The 23,108-nt window shown below is 46.0% G+C and overlaps 1 pseudogene across 1 annotated transcript; it reads left to right on the top strand.

Annotated features, from left to right (window-relative positions):
- Positions 1-11,354: 11,354 nt before the first annotated feature.
- LOC125517640 (pentatricopeptide repeat-containing protein At2g30780-like) lies at positions 11,355-18,003 on the top strand (annotated as a pseudogene). Its single transcript, XR_015603630.1, has 2 exons — positions 11,355-12,998; positions 17,114-18,003. The product of XR_015603630.1 is annotated as a pentatricopeptide repeat-containing protein At2g30780-like (transcript).
- Positions 18,004-23,108: the final 5,105 nt, after the last annotated feature.

Genomic DNA, 23,108 nt, shown 5'->3' with positions numbered 1-23,108 from the left:
GTCCTACTCCCTCTGGGAGTAGGATTCCCCCCCCCCCCAATCCTAGTTGGAATAGGATTCCTTGAGGGGGGAAAGAGAGAGAGGGGGCCGGCCACCTCTCCTAGTCCTAATAGTACTAGGGGAAGGGGGGAGGCGCACAGCCACCTTGGGCTGCCCCTTTCTCCTTTCCACTAAAGCCCACTAAGGCCCATATAGTTCCCGGGGGGGTTCCGGTAACCTCCCGGTACTCCGGTAAAATCCCGATTTCACCCGGAACACTTCCGATATCCAAACATAGGCTTCCAATATATCAATCTTTACGCCTCGACCATTTCGAGACTCCTCGTCATGTCCGTGATCACATCCGGGACTCCGAACAACCTTCGGTACATCAGAATGCATAAACTCATAATATAATTGTCATCGTAACCTTAAGCGTGCGGACCCTACGGGTTCGAGAAAAATGTAGACATGACCGAGACACGTCTCCGGTCAATAACCAATAGCGGGACCTGGATGCCCATATTGGCTCCTACATATTCTATGAAGATCTTTATCGGTCAGACTGTTGGGTTTCGTAGTAATTTCAAAAAATTTCCTACGCACACGCAAGATCATGGTGATGCATAGCAACGAGAGGGGAGAGTGCTGTATACGTACCCACGCAGACCGACTGCGGAAGCGTTGACACAACATAGAGGAAGTAGTCGTACGTCTTCACGATCCAACCGATCAAGCACCGAAACTACGGCACCTCCGAGTTCGAGCACACGTTCAGCTCGATGACGATCCCCGGACTCCGATCCAGCAAAGTGTCGGGGAAGAGTTCCGTCAGCACGACGGCATGGTGACGATCTTGATGTACTACAGTAGCAGGGCTTCGCCTAAACTCCGCTACAGTATTATCGAGGACTATGGTGGCTGGGGCGCCGCACACGGCTAAGGAATAGATCACGTGGATCAACTTGTGTGTTCTTTGGGGTGCCCTGCCTCTGTATATAAAGGACTAGAGGGGGAGGCTGGCCGGCCAAGGGAGGGCGCGCTAGGAGAGTCCTACTCCCTCTGGGAGTAGGATCCCCCCCCCCCAATCCTAGTTGGAATAGGATTCCTTGAGGGGGGAAAGAGAGAGAGGGGGCCGGCCACCTCTCCTAGTCCTAATAGGACTAGGGGAAGGGGGGAGGCGCACAACCACCTTGGGCTGCCCCTTTCTCCTTTCCACTAAAGCCCACTAAGGCCCATATAGTTCCCGGGGGGGTTCCGGTAACCTCTCGGTACTCCGGTAAAATCCCGATTTCACCCGGAACACTTCCGATATCCAAACATAGGCTTCCAATATATCAATCTTTACGTCTCGACCATTTCGAGACTCCTCGTCATGTCCGTGATCACATCCGGGACTCCGAACAACCTTCGGTACATCAAAATGCATAAACTCATAATATAACTGTCATCGTAACCTTAAGCGTGCGGACCCTACGGGTTCGAGAACAATGTAGACATGACCGAGACACGTCTCCGGTCAATAACCAATAGCGGGACCTGGATGCCCATATTGGCTCCTACATATTCTACGAAGATCTTTATCGGTCAGACCGCATAACAACATACGTTGTTCCCTTTGTCATTGGTATGTTACTTGCCCGAGATTCGATCGTCGGTATCCAATACCTAGTTCAATCTCGTTACCGGCAAGTCTCTTTACTCGTTCTGTAATACATCATCCCGCAACTAACTCATTAGTTGCAATGCTTGCAAGGCTTATGTGATGTGCATTACCGAGAGGGCCTAGAGATACCTCTCCGACAATCGGAGTGACAAATCCTAATCTCGAAATACGCCAACCCAACATCTACCTTTGGAGACACCTGTAGTGCTCCTTTATAATCACCCAGTTACGTTGTGACGTTTGGTAGCACCCAAAGTGTTCCTCCGGCAAACGGGAGTTGCATAATCTCATAGTCATAGGAACATGTATAAGTCATGAAGAAAGCAATAGCAACATACTAAACGATCGGGTGCTAAGCTAATGGAATGGGTCATGTCAATCAGATCATTCAACTAATGATGTGATCCCGTTAATCAAATAACAACTCTTTGTCCATGGTTAGGAAACATAACCATCTTTGATTAACGAGCTAGTCAAGTAGAGGCATACTAGTGACACTTTGTTTGTCTATGTATTCACACAAGTATTATGTTTCCGGTTAATACAATTCTAGCATGAATAATAAACATTTATCATGATATAAGGAAATAAATAATAACTTTATTATTGCCTCTAGGGCATATTTCCTTCAGTCTCCCACTTGCACTAGAGTCAATAATCTAGTTCACATCGCCATGTGATTTAACAGCAATAGTTCACATCACCATGTGATTAACACCCATAGTTCACATCGATATGTGATCAACACCCAAAGGGTTTACTAGAGTGAGTAATCTAGTTCACATCGCTATGTGATTAACACCCAAAGAGTACTAAGGTGTGATCATGTTTTGCTTGTGAGATAATTTTAGTCAACGGGTCTGTCACATTCAGATCCGTAAGTATTTTGCGAATTTCTACGTCAACAATGCTCTGCACGGAGCTACTCTAGCTTATTGCTCCCACTCTCAATATGTATCTAGATCGAGACTTGGAGTCATCCAGATCTGTGTCAAAACTTGTATCGACGTAACTTTTTACGACGAACCTTTCTGTCACCTCCATAATTGATAAATATTTCCTTATTCCACTAAGGATAATTTTGACCGCTGTCCAATGATCTACTCTTAGATCACTATTGTATTCCCTTGCTTAACAAAGTGTAGGGTATACAATATATCTGGTACACAGCATGGCATACTTTATAGAACCTATGACTGAGGCATAGGGAATGACTTTCATTCTCTTTCTATCTTCTGCCGTGGTCGGGCTTTGAGTCTTACTCAACTTCACACCTTGTAACACAGGCAAGAAACTTTTTCTTTGACTGTTCCATTTTGAACTACTTCAAAATCTTGTCAAGGTATGTACTCACTGAAAAACTTATCAAGCGTCTTGATCTATTTCTATAGATCTTGATACTCAATATGTAAGCAGCTTTACCGAGGTCTTTCTTTGAAAAATTCCTTTCAAACACTCCTTTATGCTTTGCAGAATAATTCTACATTATTTTCGATCAACAATATGTCATTCACATATACTTATCAGAAATGTTGTAGTGCTCCCACTCACTTTCTTGTAAATACAGGCTTCATCGCAAGTCTGTATAAAACTATATGCTTTGATCAACTTATCAAAGCGTATATTCCAACTCCGAGATGCTTGCACCAGTCCATAGATGGATCGCTGGAGCTTGCATATTTTGTTAGCACCTTTAGGATCGACAAAACCTTCTATTTGCATCGTATACAACTCTTCTTTAGTAAATCCATTAAGGAATGCAGTTTTGTTTATCCATTTGCCAGATTTCATAAAATGCGGCAATTGCTAACATGATTCGGACAGGCTTAAGCATAGATACGAGTGAGAAAATCTCATCGTAGTCAACACCTTGAACTTGTCGAAAACCTTTTGCGACAATTCTAGCTTTGTAGATAGTAACACTACTATCAGCGTCCGTCTTCCTCTTGAAGATCCATTTATTTTCTATGGCTTGCCGATCATCGGGCAAGTCAACCAAAGTCTATACTTTGTTCTCATACATGGATCCCATCTCAGATTTCATGGCCTCAAGCCATTTTGCGGAATCTGGGCTCATCATCGCTTCCTCATAGTTCGCAAGTTCGTCATGGTCTAGTAACATGACTTCCAGAACAGGATTACCGTACCACTTTGGTGCGGATCTCACTCTGGTTTACCTGCGAGATTTGGTAGTAACTTGATCTGAAGTTACATCATCATCATCATTAGCTTCCTCACTAATTGGTGTAGTAGTCACAGGAACAGATTTCTGTGATGAACTACTTTCCAATAAGGGAGAAGGTACAATTACCTTATCAAGTTTTTTACTTTCCTCCCACTCACTTCTTTCGAGAGAAACTCCTTCCCTAGAAAGTTTTCGAATTTAGCAACAAAAGTCTTGCCTTCGGATCTGTGATAGAAGGTGTATCCAATAGTTTCCTTTGGATATCCTATGAAGATTTACTTCTCCGATTTGGGTTCGAGCTTATCATGTTGAAACTTTTTCACATAAGCATCGCAGTCCCAAACTTTAAGAAACGACAACTTTGGTTTCTTGCCAAACCACAGTTCAGATTGTGTCGTCTCAACGGACTTAGATGGTGCCCTATTTAACGTGAATGCAGCTATCTCTAATACATAACCCCAAAACGATAGTGGTAGATCGGTAAGAGACATCATAGATTGCACTATATCCAATAAAGTACGGTTATGACGTTCGGACACACCATTATGCTGTGGTGTTCCATGTGGCATGAGTTTGTGAAACTATTCCACATTGTTTTAATTGAAGACCAAACTCGTAACTCAAATATTTGTCTCCGCGATCAGATCGTAGAAACTTTATTTTCTTGTCACGATGATTTTCCACTTCACTCTGAAATTCTTTGAACTTTTCAAATGTTTCAGACTTATGTTTCATCAAGTAGATATACCCATATCTGCTCAAATCATCTGTGAAGTTCAGAAAATAACGATACTTGCCGTGAGCCTTAACACTCATCGGACCGCATACATCAGTATGTATTATTTCCAATAAGTCAGTTGCTCGCTCCGGAGAACGGAGTCTTAGTCATCTTGCCCATGAGGCATGGTTTGCAAGCATCAAGTGATTCATAATCAAGTGATTCCAAAATCCCATCAGCATGGAGTTTCTTCATGCGCTTTACACCAATATGACCTAAACGGCAGTGCTACAAATAAGTTGCACTATCATTATTAACTTTGCATCTTTTGGTTTCAATATTATGATTATGTGTGTCACTACGATCGAGATCCAACGAACTATTTTCATTGGGTGTGTAACCATATAAGGTTTTATTCATGTAAACAGAACAACAATTTATTCTCTTACTTAAATGAATAACCGTATTACAATAAACATGATCAAATCATATTCATGCTTAACGCAAACACCAAATAACACTTATTCAGGTTCAACACTAATCCCGAAAGTATAGGGAGTGTGCGATGATGATCATATCAATCTTGGAACCACTTCCAACACACATCGTCACTTCACCCTTAACTAGTCTCTGTTTATTCTGCAACTCCCGTTTCGAGTTACTAATCTTAGCAACTGAACTAGTATCAAATATTGAGGGGTTGCTATAAACACTAGTAAAGTACACATCAATAACATGTATATCAAATATACTTATGTTCACTTTGCCATCCTTCTTATCTGCCAATCACTTGGGGTAGTTCCGCTTCCAGTGACCAGTCCCTCTTGCAGTAGAAGCACTTAGTCTCAGGCTTAGGATTAGACTTGGGCTTCTTCACTTTGAGCAGCAACTTGCTTGCTGTTCTTTTTGAAGTTCCCCTTCTTCCCTCTGCCCTTTTCTTGAAACTAGTGGTCTTGTCTACCATCAACACTTGATGTTTTTCTCGATTTCTACCTTCATCAATTTCCGCATTACGAAGAGCTTGGGAATCGTTTCCGTTATCCCTTGCATATCATAGTTCATCACGAAGTTCTACTAACTTGGTGATGGTGACTAGAGAATTCTGTCAATCACTATCTTATCTGGAAGATTAACTCCCACTTGATTCAAGCGATTGTAGTACTCAGACAATCTGAGCACATGCTCACTAGTTGAGAGATTCTCCTCCATCTTTTGGCTATAGAACTTGTTGGAGACTTCATATCTCTCAACTCGGGTATTTGCTTGAAATATTAACTTCAACTCCTGGAACATCTCATATGCTCCATGACGTTCAAAACGTCTTTGAAGTCCCGATTCTAAGCCATTAAGCATGGTGCACTAAACTATCAAGTAGTCATCATATTGAGCTAGCCAAACGTTCATAACGTCTGCATCTGCTCCTGCAATAGGTCCGTCACCTAGCGGTGCATCAAGGACATAATTCTTCTGTGCAGCAATGAGGATAAACCTCAGATCACGGATCCAATCCGCATCTTTGCTACTAACATCATTCAACACAATTTTCTCTAGGAACATATCAAAATAAACACAGGGAAGCAACAACGCGAGCTATTGATCTACAACATAATTTGCAAAATACTACCAGGACTAAGTTCATGATAAATTTAAGTTCAATTTAATCATATTACTTAAGAACTCCCACTTAGATAGACATCCCTCTAATCCTCTAAGTGATCACGTGATCCAAATCAACTAAACCATGTCCGATCATCACGTGAGATGGAGTAGTTTCATTGGTGAACATCACTATGTTGATCATATCTACTATATGATTCACGCTCGACCTTTCGGTCTCCGTGTTCCGAGGCCATATCTGTATATGCTTGGCTCGTCAAGTATAACCTGAGTATTCCGCGTGTGCAAAAACTGGCTTGCACCCGTTGTAGATGGACGTAGAGCTTATCACACCCGATCATCACGTGGTGTCTGGGCACGATGAACTTTGGCATACTCAGGGAGAACACTTCTTGATAATTTAGTGAGAGATCATCTTATAATGCTACCGTCAATCAAAGCAAGATAAGATGCATAAAAGGATAAACATCACATGCAATCAATATAAGTGATATGATATGGCCATCATCATCTTGTGCTTGTGATCTCCATCTCCGAAGCACCGTCATGATCATCATCGTCACCGGCGCGACACCTTTATCTCCATCGTAGCATCGTTGTCGTCTCGCCAATCTTATGCTTCCACGACTATCACTACTGCTTAGTAATAAAGTAAAGCATTATATCGCGATTGCATTGCATACAATAAAACGACAACCATAAGGCTCCTGCCAGTTGCCGATAACTCGGTTACAAAACATGATCATCTCATACAATAAAATTCAGCATCATGTCTTGACCATATCACATCACAACATGCCCTGCAAAAACAAGTTAGACGTCCTCTACTTTGTTGTTGCAAGTTTTACGTGGCTGCTACGGGCTTAAGCAAGAACCAATCTCACCTACGCATCAAAACCACAACGATAGTTTGTCAAATAGACTCCGTTTTAACCTTCGCAAGGACCGGGCGTAGCCACACTTGGTTCAACTAAAGTTGGAGAGACAGTCGCCCGCAAGCCACCTGTGTGCAAAGCACGTCGGGGGAACCGGTCTCGCGTAAGCGTACGCGTAAGGTTGGTCCGGGTCGTCTCGTCCAACAATGCCGCCGAACCAAAGTACGACATGCTGGTAGGCAGTATGACTTATATCGCCCACAACTCACTTGTGTTCTACTCGTGCATATAACATCAACATAAATAACCTAGGCTCTGATACCACTATTGGGTTTCGTAGTAATTTCAAAAAAAATCCTACGCACACGCAAGATCATGGCGATGCATAGCAACGAGAGGGGAGAGTGCTGTCTACGTACCCACGCAGACCGACTGCGGAAGCGTTGACACAATGTAGAGGAAGTAGTCGTACGTCTTCACGATCCAACCGATCAAGCACCGAAACTACGGCACCTCCGAGTTCGAGCACACGTTCAGCTCGATGACGATCCCCGGACTCCGATCCAGCAAAGTGTCGGGGAAGAGTTCCGTCAGCACGACGGCGTGGTGACGATCTTGATGTACTACAGCAGCAGGGCTTCGCCTAAACTCCGCTACAGTATTATCGAGGACTATGGTGGCTGGGGCGCCGCACACGGCTAAGGAATAGATCACGTGGATCAACTTGTGTGTTCTTTGGGGTGCCCTGCCTCTGTATATAAAGGACTAGAGGGGGGAGGCTGGCCGTCCAAGGGAGGGCGTGCCAGGAGAGTCCTACTCCCTCTGGGAGTAGGATTCCCCCCCCCCCAATCCTAGTTGGAATAGGATTCCTTGAGGGGGAAAGAGAGAGAGGGGGCCGGCCACCTCTCCTAGTCCTAATAGGACTAGGGGAAGGGGGGAGGCGCACAACCACCTTGGGCTGCCCCTTTCTCCTTTCCACTAAAGCCCACTAAGGCCCATATAGTTCCCGGGGGGTTTCCGGTAACCTCCCGGTACTCCGGTAAAATCCCGATTTCACCCGGAACACTTCCGATATCCAAACATAGGCTTCCAATATATCAATCTTTACGTCTCGACCATTTCGAGACTCCTCGTCATGTCCGTGATCACATCCGGGACTCCGAACAACCTTCGGTACATCAAAATGCATAAACTCATAATATAACTATCATCGTAACCTTAAGCGTGCGGACCCTACGGGTTCGAGAACAATGTAGACATGACCGAGACACGTCTCCGGTCAATAACCAATAGCGGGACCTGGATGCCCATATTGGCACCTACATATTCTACGAAGATCTTTATCGGTCAGACCGCATAACAACATACGTTGTTCCCTTTGTCATCGGTATGTTACTTGCCCGAGATTCGATCGTCGGTATCCAATACCTAGTTCAATCTCGTTACCGGCAAGTCTCTTTACTCGTTCTGTAATACATCATCCCGCAACTAACTCATTAGTTGCAATGCTTGCAAGGCTTATGTGATGTGCATTACCGAGAGGGCCTAGAGATACCTCTCCGACAATCGGAGTGACAAATCCTAATCTCGAAATACGCCAACCCAACATCTACCTTTGGAGACACCTGTAGTGCTCCTTTATAATCACCCAGTTACGTTGTGACGTTTGGTAGCACCCAAAGTGTTCCTTCGGCAAACGGGAGTTGCATAATCTCATAGTCATAGGAACATGTATAAGTCATGAAGAAAGCAATATCAACATACTAAACGATCGGGTGCTAAGGTAATGGAATGGGTCATGTCAATCAGATCATTCAACTAATGATGTGATCCCGTTAATCAAATAACAACTCTTTGTCCATGGTTAGGAAACATAACCATCTTTGATTAACGAGCTAGTCAAGTAGAGGCATACTAGTGACACTTTGTTTGTCTATGTATTCACACAAGTATTATGTTTTCGGTTAATACAATTCTAGCATGAATAATAAACATTTATCATGATATAAGGAAATAAATAATTACTTTATTATTGCCTCTAGGGCATATTTCCTTCAGTTGATGGCTCGATTGGCCCATCTTTATCTTGAGGTCGGAATCCAGCAAGTAGCACACTAAGTTGTTCGCGTCTTATCATGACTCTACAAGTTGCACACTAATCTGGATTGCAATAACTCCAAAAGGAAACTTATATGTCTTGATGACACGCACAACTTTCATATTTTTTTGAGGGGCAAAACTTTCATGTTGAACACGTCACCTTTTGAGGCCATCTTCAAGGCGTTCTGGTGCAAGTTTTCATATGCTGTCCTCCAAGTCCTTGAGCCATCAACATAACTGCCTGCTATATTGTGGTATGACTAGGCACTAAGCATGATGGCTTGCTGAATAGGTATAACAACAAGCCGGGTGGAGCACAATGGCCTCCTGCTGACTGGGCATAACATCAGCCTGATAGAACCTACCGGCTGAGACATGACGGCATACCGGGTAGAACCTTCCAACTAGGACATGACGGCATGCCGACTCAAATATCAAACCGAATCGGTGTGTCGCTTGCCGATTGAGTCATGATAGCTTGCATTACCTTGGGAGAGCTAGAATTGGTCACTGTCAGACCCCGTGTGTGCCTTGCTACCGAGTGTTTCCTCCATGTCTCTTGTTTTTTTTTTCATGTTTTACCTTCTCGAATGCGCTTCACCCGAGTCACCTGTCATGGCAGAATGTCTCGTTTGACAGGAGGTTTGCCAGAAATGAGTACAAACACAATTTTTTGAGACAAAGGAGTGCGAACACATACAAACGTCAACCGCATCTCGTAAGGCCACTGCTACAAATCAACCGACTGATTTCGGGAGAAACCAGTCGGGTCCGCAGCCATTCGATTCATCCTCCCTACCCGTAGATGGGGTCAAACGCATCAGCTTGCTCCTGGCTTTCTCCTCTCGAGTCAGCAAACACAGACAAGTCGCACGCGGCACACCTCTCCAGCGCCGTCGCTCCAGTGCTGCTACATGGTAGGAGAACCACCCCCGTGGCCGGTGACGACGTGGCTTCATTGCAGCATGGTGGCCAACGACGAGGGCTTCGTTGTAGCACCGGTGGCCAGCAATGAGGGCTTCATTGCATCACCCGTGGCTTCCATTGCAACGTCGATAGTTGGCGATGAGGGCTTCATTGCAGCACCCGGAGGCCGGCGCCGAGGGCTTTCGTCGCAGCACCGGTGGTCGGCGAGTGCTCCATTGCAGCGCCGAGGAGCGCTCCATTGTAGCGCCGGGAGGGAGCGCTGACGAGCACTCATTGGAGCACGGCGAGCGCTCCATTGCAGCTCCGCCGCCCCATGACTTGCAGCACCAGCAGCCCCCGACGAGGTTGCAACGCAGCGAGGCAGTCGGGGACGAGTTGCTGCGTTAAAACACCAACAGTCGTCGAGACGAGCGGTGCGTGGCTAGCTCGTGCTGCTACTGTGAAACACGGCAGTGGTGCGTGGCGAGCTCGCATCAACCGCCTAGGAACTCCGATGTGCACTATTTCGGCCGCAGAGCTTGCTGCATATTGGCCGGGAGAGGTAGCGAGTGGTGTGCGATGGCGGCTTCACGTCCAAAGGATAAGGCCACCGATGGAAAAGGAAACGAATGGCTCTCCCGTAACCGCGAGAGATAAGGCTAGTCATAATGGGGTAACTTAGGTAGTAACTTAACACACCCCAAGACAATTTTGCTTATGTGACAAGTATTTAATGAGGTGAGAGGTGTTTGGAATAACATAATACTCCCTCCGTCCCAAAATAAGTGTGTCAAGCTTAGTACAACTTTGTACCAGAGTTAGTATAAAGTTGAGACACTTATTTTGAGACGGAGGAAGTATGTTACTGTAACATAGCGCTTCCCGAGGTAAAATGAGTCTACAAGTCAATAAACGAAACATTCTATGACACTACTACTATGATACTTTGCACCATGAAAGTAGTAACTTAGACTAGTGTCATATGCATGACACTAGTATAAGTTACTCCCACTATGACCAGTCTAAGGGAGAAAAACGCGTGATAGATGGTCTCCACGGGGACGCGTGGCGCGTGGCATGCGAGGAGCGCGGCGGATGTTTTAAAGAGTTTTCCATCTCGAAACCCTGGATTTGAGAGTTGCTCCTCTCTCACTTTTTTTTTTTGAGAAACCTCTCTCACTTGGTCTGACCAGCAAGGCCCGTCAAGTCGACATCACTGCAGGCCCGTTAAGCCCACATCACTGGTCTGACCAGCCAGGCCCGTAAAGAGCACTCTTCAACCAGGCCAGGCCGAGCCGTCTCCAAGTTGTCAGCTTGTTGAGGTGACGCAAAAACGCTACGCCGAGCTGGCCGCCTTTGCCCCTCTTCTTCCTCTCCCCCCACATCGATCCCTAAAACCCATCGCGCCGCCGCCGCCGCCGAATCCCTCCTCCTCCCATGTCCCGCCACCCCGCTCGCCACTTCCTCCCGTTGCTTCGCCGCCGCCACCTCCACCATTCGGTCCATCTCCCCTACACATCCGTGCCCATTCCCCCCGACGCGATCCCCTCCACCTCCATCCCGTCGTCCACCTCCCCGCCGCCGTTTCATCCCGCGCCCTGGCCGCAGCCGTGTTCGCCCGCCTCCACGCCGCTCCCGCCTTTCACGGCCTCCCACCTCCGCGCGGCCGTCTCCTCCCTCGCCGCCTCTCTTCTGGCTCTGCCCGACTCGGATCCCGACCCCCTGCCCGCCCTCCACGCCCATTCATTCCCCACCCTCCTCGCAGTCTCGCCGCTCGCCTCCCTCGAGCTCCTGTCCCTCCTCCGCCCCAAGCCCTACCTCGGCCTCGCGGTCTTTTCGTTTCGCCGCACGCTTTCGCCGCCGCCCACGCTCCCCGAGTTTGTCGTCGCCATCTCGCTTGCCAGCCGCGCCCGCGACCCCACCGCCGCGGCCAACATCTTCACCGACGCCTCCAGCGCCTACTGCCCCGACCAGGCGCTCTACAATGCCCTCATGGCCGCCTACATGCACAGTGGCCTTGTGAATAGCTGCGTCGAGGCCTTCCACGCGCTGCGGCGTGATCCACGGTGTGGTCCGCCCAATGCGGACTCCTTCAACATCCTCATCGCTCTCTTCGGTCGCTCCCTCCTCGTCGACCACATGGAGGCCACACTCCAGTCGCTGGATGCCTCAGGACAGCCCCGTACAATTGGTACCTACAATGCAGTCATCGCTGGCTACCTCACGGCATGGATGTGGGACAAAATGGAAGCTGCGTTCCATGAAATGATGGCAGGTGGAGTTGTTCCAGACACCACTACACATTTGTTGATGTTAAGAGGTTACTCACATGCTGGGAAGATTTATAAGATGGAGCTGGCTTATGAGCGTGCTCGTGAGCATGCTGGCAAGGTTGATATAGTGCATATACGTGCAATGCTATGTGCATATTGCAAGTTTGCACATGTAGATAGGATTCAAAAGATCGAGGAGTTGCTTCTGAAGTTGCGTCCTGAGGATTATAGGCCCTGGCTCAATGTGTTGTTAATTAGGGTGTATGCCAAGGAGGGGTTGGTTGAGGGGATGGAAAGAAGGATTGCTGAGGCATTGGAACGCAATACCACAGTCACCACAACACAGGTGATGCGGTCTGTCATAACCAACTATTTCCAGTGTGACGCTGTCGACAGACTCGCACACTTTGTCCGGCAGGCTGAGGAGGCCGGATGGAAGCTATGCCGGAGTTTATACCACTGCAAGATGGTGATGTATGGGAAGCACCATCGACTGGCAGAGATGCATGGGGTGTTGGATGAGATGGAGTATTTTAGTTTTGACCGGACAAAGAAGACCTTCTGGATTATGCACAAAGCATATCTGAGCTGCGGAAGAAGATCCGAGGCTGATACGATACTTGGCATGATGTGGAAGCATGGTTTTGTATGCCCTTCCGGCGTATTTGTTCAATAACAGGTCAGTACACACCTCTATTCTTATTGCATTGACTGCTATTCATAAATTTATGTTCTTTTTGCATAAGTTGGCATACTTTTGTGGCAGACGCAGGCATTTAATCTTTGATTTAGCGAACTTGGACAACAACAAAGACAAGGACACATCTAAAATTTGAATTATGGTAGTAGTGCAATTGTTGTGTAGAAGAAACAACGAGCCTCTATTCACTATTCAAAAGTGCTGCAATGCCTCATCCATTTAATATGTGATCAGGTTGTAAGGCATTTTATAAAAAATATATTCTCTAGCATCTTAGGTAATTCAGTCAATCTTGTCTGGATTAGATGTATATTTTCAGCCGCTTACCCAGAGATAACATGAAAAAAAGTACTCCTTAATGGTCAGACCATGAATTATGGTTATTTGTTTTTAAGCTACTTGGCATCATAATCCGAGCAGACTTTTACTGTGAATAAAATGACGCCTGAATCATTGATTCATAGTCTCAATTTACAGTGTCTCACAGTCTTTGCTTACACCTATATTGTGTGATGTTACAGCATAACTGGCTGCAAGTTAGGTTTCAGCGTTTCACATTGCATTTTATTGAAATTAAATATACTTATACTCCAACAACTGCAGATATTTCACACTGGCCAGGAGTTACGTTTCAGTGTTTATAGATGCTTCCCTTTGCACTTATATATCCTTATTCTCCAACAACTGCATATATATGCAGGCAGAAGCTCTTCTTAGCCTACGTTTTCTATACCCATATTCCTCTGTAGTTTACTGATTATTATAGGAAATGTTTTGTTCTATGCAGTTGATCCATAGGAAAAAATTTCACGCACCCGTATTGTTCCGTATCACAAAGTAAAGACTAAAGACTGTCTAGAGACCAACAACATAGGCGAAGTCTGGTAAAATAAGCCAAATAGTGCCCAGAATGAAAGGACGTACAATTTGCTCTCCAAGTGTTTTAGGACTAGCAAAGATAATTCCTGGACAAGGTTGCTGATTGCACATTGTTAGTCAACCTGGCAGTCGGGTCGGGTTTGGTCGGGTTAACCACAACCAGACCCATGCCCGAACCCATTATCTGGTCCATCTCTCACCCATGAGCAAGTACAGATAACTGAGCAGTCACTTGCGAATTTATAGACTTCGAGTGCTCACAACCATGTTAGCTAGCCGAGGTGGGACTAAATTTGCTGCGTTGCTGATGCGTTGGGTAGAGGCACCCGTGGCCCATTATAGCTTCTTGCGCCTACATGGGCTGGTAGAAGTTGGCCTTATGCTATTGATAGCCTGTACACGCTTGTAAATGAGACAAGGGAAGCCCCTCAAAAAAAATGAGACAAGGGAAAAATGATTCCACGAAATGCTGCCGGTATGTGGTGGTTCTGGTACTCTGGCCGGTTGGGCTGTGTGTATAAATTTACGTTGTTTAGGTTTAGGAGTTGGGTCACGAGTGGACTTTGGTGCTGGACTGGCTCAATGTGTTGGCTGGGATTTAACTACAAATGGGCCCACATGTCAGTTAATCGGGTGACCCACGGATGGGAACCCATGACTAATCAGGGTACCCATGGGCGAAGATGGCGACCCATACCCTACCCATTCGGGTCGGGTGCCCATGGGTGGCTGAACCCATGGGTCGGATTGCCGGGTTGAATTGTTAGTAAGGTTTAAGAGGAGATGTTGCACACACCAACTATACCTCAATTTTTCTCACTAACATTTCTTAACCTTCAAATTGCACATCAGGATGTTTTTGCACGTTTTGTAGCTATTTTCCCTGAGTGTGAAAGTTGACTTGTAAACTATGCTGAATGCTTATTTCTTTTTGTTTATCTTGCAGTACCTCAAAACACATTCACCTGAAGGTGGCCAATGTTGTTTGCACGTTTTGATTCAAGTGCCACCTTTCTAGACATACTTCTGGCCTTTAATCCCATTCAGTCACCAAATTGACGTGTGATAACACACAGTTGCTTCTCGCATGTTGTATTGTCTTGCGACAAATTGATCACTTTCAAACAGTGATCTATGTCATAAGCAACGAACAATAGTACATGCCATTGATTTATGCTAGCTATACCTAGCTGCCCACTAGCAAGATATGTTTATCCAGCTTGTTTTCCTCTCATGCTTATCCTACCTGTTGTGCCCATAAAGTGTGACATCTTGTTGCTGATTATTGATTATTTGCTGTGATCTCTATATGCTTTCTTGATCATTGCTAAAGTCAATAGCTGCATGACACTACCTGTTGTTCCCATCAAGTGTGGATCTTGTTGCTGATTATTGATTATTGGCTGTGATCTCTATATGCTCTGTTGCTCATTGCTAAAGTCAATAGCTGCATAAGCAACGGACAATCGAACATGACTAGTGTCATTATTGTAGTTCAACAAGGTACGAGTTGATGTCAGCCGTGACTGTAGATATATGAAAAGGAAATTTTTTTAAGTTGTTTTATCTGCACCGTCTTGACCTGAAACCAGAGCTTAGCAGTAGCATACTAACATGCAATTTGAGAGAACAGACGCCTTGCCTTGGTTATACTGGCCAAAATTGATTAACGCATTAGTATGCTAGTGGTATTATTGGCATGATAGATGTCCCAAATCTTGATTATGACTGAGACAGTGAAGTTGGTTTTCGGCTGGTTTCCCTTATCAACTAGCCAATTCTTTTTGTACTTAATGAAGAGACAGAGCTCCTTCTGGTTGCTCTTTTTTTGGGGGATAATAGAGATTGACCGCAGCGGTGGGGAAAGGATTATAATAAAACTCATGTTAATCAATTGGGGATGTTGCTGAGGTGTCCAGGATAATAGATAAGCACCACCAGAGTCATTGTTTCTGGAATGGAAAATCAAATGTGCTGCAAGGAAGCCTCATTGGCAACAGAGGCAAATCTACAGCTGTTGAAACTTTTACGCTGTGTTGTTGAATTCAACAGTCAGACCTTAAATATAACCATTTGAAGTGATTGTTTCTGCTTCAGCATGTTAATTGCTTGATCTTCAGGTTCCACCTTTTGTGTTATGCCTTATGCCATGCTGCATGCCTAGGCATAGCAAGGATATTAAGCGTTACTGTAACATATTCGTAACTGGCAACTTTTATGCTGCAAGCCTGCAACATAGGCTTTGCTTGTTTCTTGCATAAACAGTCTTTCCTCGGCAAAAGCACTTTGGATGAATGTGCATATTTTTTATAGAATAAAAAAGATAATTTCATACAAAGGCTGCTGGTGGCTTTTGCAGAAAGAATCGTGCACACCCTATATTTCAAGTACTCCCTCCGTTTTTATTTACTCTGCATATTAGAGTTGACTGAAGTCAAACTTCGTAAAGTTTGACCAAGTTTATAGAAAACAATATAGACATTTATCATAATAACTCTATACGATGTGAAAGTACATTTAATAATAAATCTAATGTTGTTGATTTGTTATTGTATATCTTAATATTTTTGTATATAAACTTGGTCAAAGTTTGTAAAGCTTGACTTTGACCAAAGCTAATATGCGAACTAAATAAAAACAGGAGGGAGTACCAATCTTGTTTTTTTAATCTAAAAATGGAAGGAAGTTGTGAAACAATTCGTGTACTGTCGTGTTAAGCTCAAGTTTGGTCTACAACAGGAGAAGCAAAAATGATGCATCTGCTACAGCAAGTAGAAGAGGAAAAAGAAAGACTGGTCACCAATATCACTAAAGACTCGAAATTTGCATGCTTGTTTGTAATCTTGAAACGGTCTTGGTGTTTGGAGTTAACTTGGTGTTTGTAATTGCCATACCTCCTTTGCGGATAGAAATATGTTTATTGAGATAGCTATTTAGCAGTGGCTTGTAGCCTAGTATACATATCATGGTACCAAACTCTGTTTCATGGTATCTACCTTGTTTGTCAGGTCTACATCTAAATACTTGAACAATTTATGGTAACAGAATAAATCTCAATTAAAAAGCAATCACTGCATGAAGTGAACGAGTCTGGATGCTCACAAAATGTGGAGTAGTTAGTACCTTCTGAGTATAATATTAGTTTTGCATTCTTCATTGAAGTTTTTATATTACACTTATTCTAGTATAAGTCACTGACCATGCTACATTTGCAGGATTTATCTGCTCCACGTGTTGGGGAAATTTTGAAGTTTTTTGCTTTCTGACAAGGTATCTGAATGCAACTTGAGGCCGTTAACATCATATGCTGCTCAAAAAAGGTAAAAGGCACTCCTTGTCGACGCCTAGAGCTCTGAACCTAAAACAAGACATGGAGCATTGCACTCGGTGGAGTTCCAAGAGCTGAGATGACAGCTGAGGTCGATATAAACAAGTGGACTTGGGAAACATGAAACTGCTACTTTTCTTGCCCATTCTTGTTCTGGGTGTAGCAGCTAAAAATGGGGATGGGAAGCACCTTCTTTAGTGCTTATCAAGAAAACTCATCATGGCTGCACAACAGGATGGAGCCAAAGGAAAATCAAACGCGAGGTTTGATTTGCATCAATCTGAGGTTCCTGGTCGTTTTCTATTGCAATTGAAGTGGAGGCTCTACTGGGAAATCATGGTCATAAGGTTCTCTGGTTGCACTTGCATTGCATGTCTACTTCATGTTATGCGAGATGTTCTCAACAATTCAGGGATCTGGGAAGCTTATTTCGCAGTAAAGCTTGGAAGGTCCACTGTGCAGTCTGAGGACGCTGCTTTGTAATCTACACAGCAGTGCCAGGTAGCCTTGGAGCGTGCAGTCAACAGCTTGCAGAGCAGTAATGAACAAGAAACCGCTTTGGTGGTCTAGCAGCAGCCCAAGTGGATACACAGTACATACAAAAGACTGAGCCTTTGTCTGTCATGTTTAAAGGAGCAGGGCGTGCGGGGGATACAAAGCATATACTTTTGTTGAAAACATATCATTGTTGTGCCAAGGCATTGACATGTAACCTCATTTTCAGGCCAGATCGCGAGAGGCTATAATGTTTGGGAAAACTTTGTTTTTGCCACTCTAGCTTTTGACCACTTTGCTTATGCCACTCTAGAATTTGACATTTAACTTCTACCACTCTTAGTTTTCCCACCAATTAACACATGCACCAATTGTGGATGTGCGTGCAATAATTCTTTTGGTAACCCTACGAGTTTTACTGACCAGATATATCGTTGTCAACCTTGTCACACAGCTTGTGGCTTTGTATCCTCGGTCCCAAAATAAGTGTTTCAACTTTAGTACAACTTATAAGGAGTATCATGCATTATGTATCTCCCTTTTACACCTGCTAATATTTGGAGTTGTTGTGTCAAGTATAGCTTTCAACTTGCGACCCAGACGATACGATCTGCTTGGTCCCTGCAAATACTTGCTCCTTGCGACCTGGAACGCATGAGTGAGATATGATATCGTCCTTTTTAATTTGGAACATTCTCATGTGTTTCTCAGAAAAAGTTCCAGCGTTTCTTATATGCTAACTGATGTTTGAAGGAAGGCCTGCCAGAAAAGAAGGGCAATGCATGTATAGGCTACCGGAATCTGTTCCAATTTAATATGCGTTTATAAGCGATTTGTAAATCTGGCTGGTTGGGTTGATCTGGCCAGCATATGGAATATCGGGATTCAGTCAACTCAAGCGCTCGCAATTACTTGACATAGATTAGATTATTGGCGGTTGGTACCTTTGCAGCGTCGCCAGGCTAAGTGTCAAGGTTCAGAGTCTAGCAGCTGTGCCTGAGCCCTCTTGTCATCAAGCCAGACGCTAAGGACGAGAGTCGAGTCGACGTGCTGTGCCTGCGACCGATGGGGTCAACTCAACGCGCTCGAGCTCGAGCGGAAAATATCCCGCTCGCTTTCCCCAGCGACGGGCTGAATCTGGCCACGGACGAGGATCCATTCATTCACTTGCTCATCATAATCATTATCCGTCTAATCTACTGCACACTAGAGGCAGAGGAGAACATCACAGCTCATGTAATCATCATGATTCATCCATCCCCAGCAGCGGTATATTATTGGGGACGGACGGGAACGAGTTGCGAGCGGACACGGCAGCTCCGGGATCCCTTGATTCTTTCTTTTCCAGCGTCACCGGGACAGTGCACGCTGGCGTCCCGAACTGGAATGCCGCTGCATCAGGCATATACGCATAAGCGCAAGCGGACAAACGCGATTCCGGGGTTTAGGGCAGGCTTGTCGCCGTCGTCGTGGCAGAGGACGGGATAGCTATGGGACGACGACGCTCCAGCCGCTCTACCACGAGAATTTGGAGAGTTTTCTGCTGCCTCTTTGATCCCTACTACTAAATTGTACTACTAATATACCCCCTTCGTTCGGAATTACTTGTCTCTACAGATTCTACCACACGTTAACACGTGCCACGGTACCGCGAGAGAAGAGATGCTCTCGCATAATTGGCCGTGTGCCGGCCTACGACGACACTAGCAGTAGGTGCTAGCGCTACTTGGCAGACGAGGCTACCGCGGCGGGGACGACACAGGGACACGTATCCGCACGTCGGCCTTGCGATTCCAAGTTGCGAGGGGGGCGCGGTGGTGGGGGCGCCCGCACTAAAATCAGGTCGTACCTATCCATCCACAGCGGGGGTGGGGGCTCGGCCCTCCCCTCGTCGCGACCCGCCGGTTTGTCACGACGCCCGGGCCCGCCCTACTTGTCCCCCCCTCCCCTCCCCTCCCCTCCCTCGCTGCTCCCTCTCGGCCCGGGTGGTCCGACCCGAGCACGCGGCACGCCGACTGCCCCTGGGGAGAGGGAGGGTGTAGCCGTCGTACGGAACGGGACGGGGGATTCGCTCCTCTGCTTTCTTCCTTCGCTCGCACACCACCGACCGAGCCCGGCCCAACAGCGCATGCGGACACAACCAACAGCCTTGCCGTACCCGCCGCGTCTCTTTCCCGGATTCTTCTTGGCTGCTCTCCCTCCCCCGGCGAGGAAACGGCCGCCTTGCCCTGCCCAGATATGGGCCGGCGGCCTTTGTTACCAGATCTGGTCGAGCCCGGCCCTCGCGTCTCTGAGCGCAACAGTTGCGAGTGTTCCATTCGATCCGGGTAGCATAGCAGCATGGCCTATCTTGCTCCCAGCAGCTGCTGGAGTGCACACGTAATTTAAGCGAATCCAATCCTCCACTTTCCACGCGGCTTTTAACGTTTACTCCATCTATGGACGGACGGACGCGCGAGTTTTCTTCCTCTTTTCTTCCCGATCAATCAATCGGCCCAGCTCAGCCTCACGCGCAAAACAATCGATCGCGCGCGCACAGGTCAAAAAGCGCCCCCACTCAAGATTATTTATTTATTTACCCTTGTACTACCACTAGTAATAATATGCAGCTGTAACAACGCCATTGCCGGTCATTTCAAGTTCTATTACGTTGCCGACCACGAACGCCACGCGGTCGGTCACAGCCGGCCATGATGGCGAGGGTTTAACGGGCCTCCTCTCTCTAACCTCCGATTGGCACGTACCGCTACACTCTGCTGTGTCGTGGTACGAGGCCAGTACGCGGACACACAGTAGTATATAGACCTAGTACTGGTAAAAAGAAGCGGAGTACTACCGGCCTATAGTGTCCCGTACCCGCTGTCGAGGCGCTCCGGCCCTCCCCCTCCTCCATCATCACCCTGGCCACCATCATCGTGTAGTGGTTAATCAATTATAATATTATACTATATAAAAAGGAAAGGGGAAAAGGTGTGTGATATTCGTAATGAGATCGCCGTACGCCACCCATGCCCCCGGCGCTCGCAATGAAGAAGGTGGGCTTTGTCGCGACGCTCCGTTCCGTCCGCACGGCGCACGCGGCCTAAACGTCGCCGTCGCCACCAGCTAATTTAAAGGCGCCGGGCTGGCCGGCTACGCGCCAAGGCGGCCTCGTCGTCGCCGTCGTCGTGGTCACCCCCGCATCGCGATTAGCGACGACTAATTAGCGCCTAATTAAAATACTGATGGTGGGGGTACTAATCCGCGCCGGCAGTGTGAACGGGGCTGCGGTGCGGTGCGGTGCGTGCTCTCTTTTGCGGGTTAGCGACGGGGGTTTTTTTTGTCGTGGCCCTCGTGTAGTCGCGTCAGCTTGTGACCGCCTTCTCGCCCGCTTGTCGCCACCTGTGTGGGAGGCCGGGACGCGAATAATCTCGCTCGCGCGCGCGTGATTAGCTTTGCTGGGCGGTCCTAATCGGCGGGCGTGCGCTCGTGCTTAGATCCGGCGGCCCGTAGCGTTGGCGGGAACGGCGATCCCGTGGGCGAGCGGCGCGCGTCGAGACGCACGCAGGCCCCGCCGCGTCGCGTTGCGTTGCTGGGAACTACCTACGTCTGTCTAGTGGTTGGTGGCGTACGTACGTACTTTTTTCGTTTCGAATTACTTGTCGTAAGTATGAATATATTTAGATATATTTTAGTTCTAGATACATTCATCTTTACGACGAGTAATTTGGAACAGAGAGAGTACATGACAGGTGTCCACCGACTGATTGCAAAGCAGGCACTAGTAAAAGCAAATCGTCGTAGGAGTAGATTTTATGTTGGATACGCGGGCGCATTGCAAAGAGGGTGGGCTGGGTTTGGTTCCTGGGCCACGTCGCGCTCCAGCAAACTAACTTATTGAGCGATGAGTTTTATTTCCTTGCAATCCATTCAATGTACATTGGTGCAAAAACTATTTTCATAAGCAATACTATGCGCAGCATATTATGTTTTTTTCCAAAAGAATGGATTCCTGTTGCTATGTAGGCTAGAAACCAATCCTTCCTACATTTTAAAAGAAAAAATATTGGCATAGACTCAATGTAAAAATTCCTACTATATGCATCAAATGGCATCTCCTTCCCTATAGTAATTTAGATAAATGTCATCTCACTTCATATGATTTTTTGTGTGAAAATATGATATTTCTATTATATGAACTGAAGGTGGCCTTAGTATAAAGCTGTACTAAAGTAGGGACAAATAAACATGGATAAGAAGGAATATAAAATCACATGTACTCCGTTCTGAATTACTTGTCGCAGGTATGATCTAGATGTATTTTAGTCTAGATACATCCATTTCTACGACGAGTAATTTGGAATGGAGGGAGTACATTAGAAATACGTCATTTCACAAGATTTCTTCTTGAAGATGAATTCAATGTACTCTGGTGCATGATCAATTAGGATTAAATAACTATACTATACTTACAAAAAAAATAAAAAATAACTATACTATACTTATTCGCAAAAAAACACACACTATACTTTACTTGGTATTCCCATAAGGTATGCACGGGGTGATATCAGTCCTCCCTTTTGCCACATAGGCACCACAAAATAACCCATTTTGTATGCAACGTATGCTGTCGTCTCTAGATGACGCAGAGAGTTAAGAGAGGATGATACGCAAGATAAATAAAATAGTTAAAAGAGGATTGCCTTCTTAATCAACGCACACGCCCTAACCAAATACCCGTGCTAATAGCTACAGGCCGGTGTGTAAGCCAAGCCTTTTAAAATTCCTGATATACGTAGAAATATACTCCCTCCATTCCAAAATATAGCGCGCCCGTACTTTTCAAGGTTGAACTTTGACTATAAATTTAACGAATAAGACCGACTGCGGCGAGAGAAAAAGTTACATAATTAAAAACTTGTTTCGAATACGAATTCACTCATATAACTTTTGCTCCCGCCGCAATCGGTCTTGATAGTTAAATTTACGGTCAAAGTTGAAGCACGGGGATAGAGGAAACACTACATTGTGAAATGGAGGGAGTACTACTACTAGTGGAGTACTGACGCACCCTAAAGAATCACCAGCGACGAAAGAAAAAGCGTGACGATTTGTCTGAAGCTGGCTCCGGGAGCGACACGGCGTGGCGACCGATTCAAAGGACAACGAAAGGGCCTCGCCGTATTCTTCGCCATTATCGCAAACAAAACCAGTAGATTCGGGGCACGCGGTTTTCACCTAGTCGTCCAACGGGAATGATGCCAAACACCCAACCGGCGGTGCTTAAATTACGGGGGAAGCAAACAAGCACGCCAGCGACCCCCCGCCCCTTTTGTCAAATGCGAAATGCCAATTGCATGCTGCCTGAAATGGCGTCTAGCTGCAAAAGATTGTGATTTTCTTGTTTC

This window comes from Triticum urartu, chromosome 1A, assembly GCF_056163025.1.
Source record: "Triticum urartu cultivar PI428250 chromosome 1A, HENAU_Tu73, whole genome shotgun sequence".
Lineage (NCBI taxonomy): Eukaryota > Viridiplantae > Streptophyta > Magnoliopsida > Poales > Poaceae > Triticum > Triticum urartu.
Note: the sequence above shows the minus strand (reverse complement) of the source record. Positions and strands in the feature narration are given on the sequence as shown.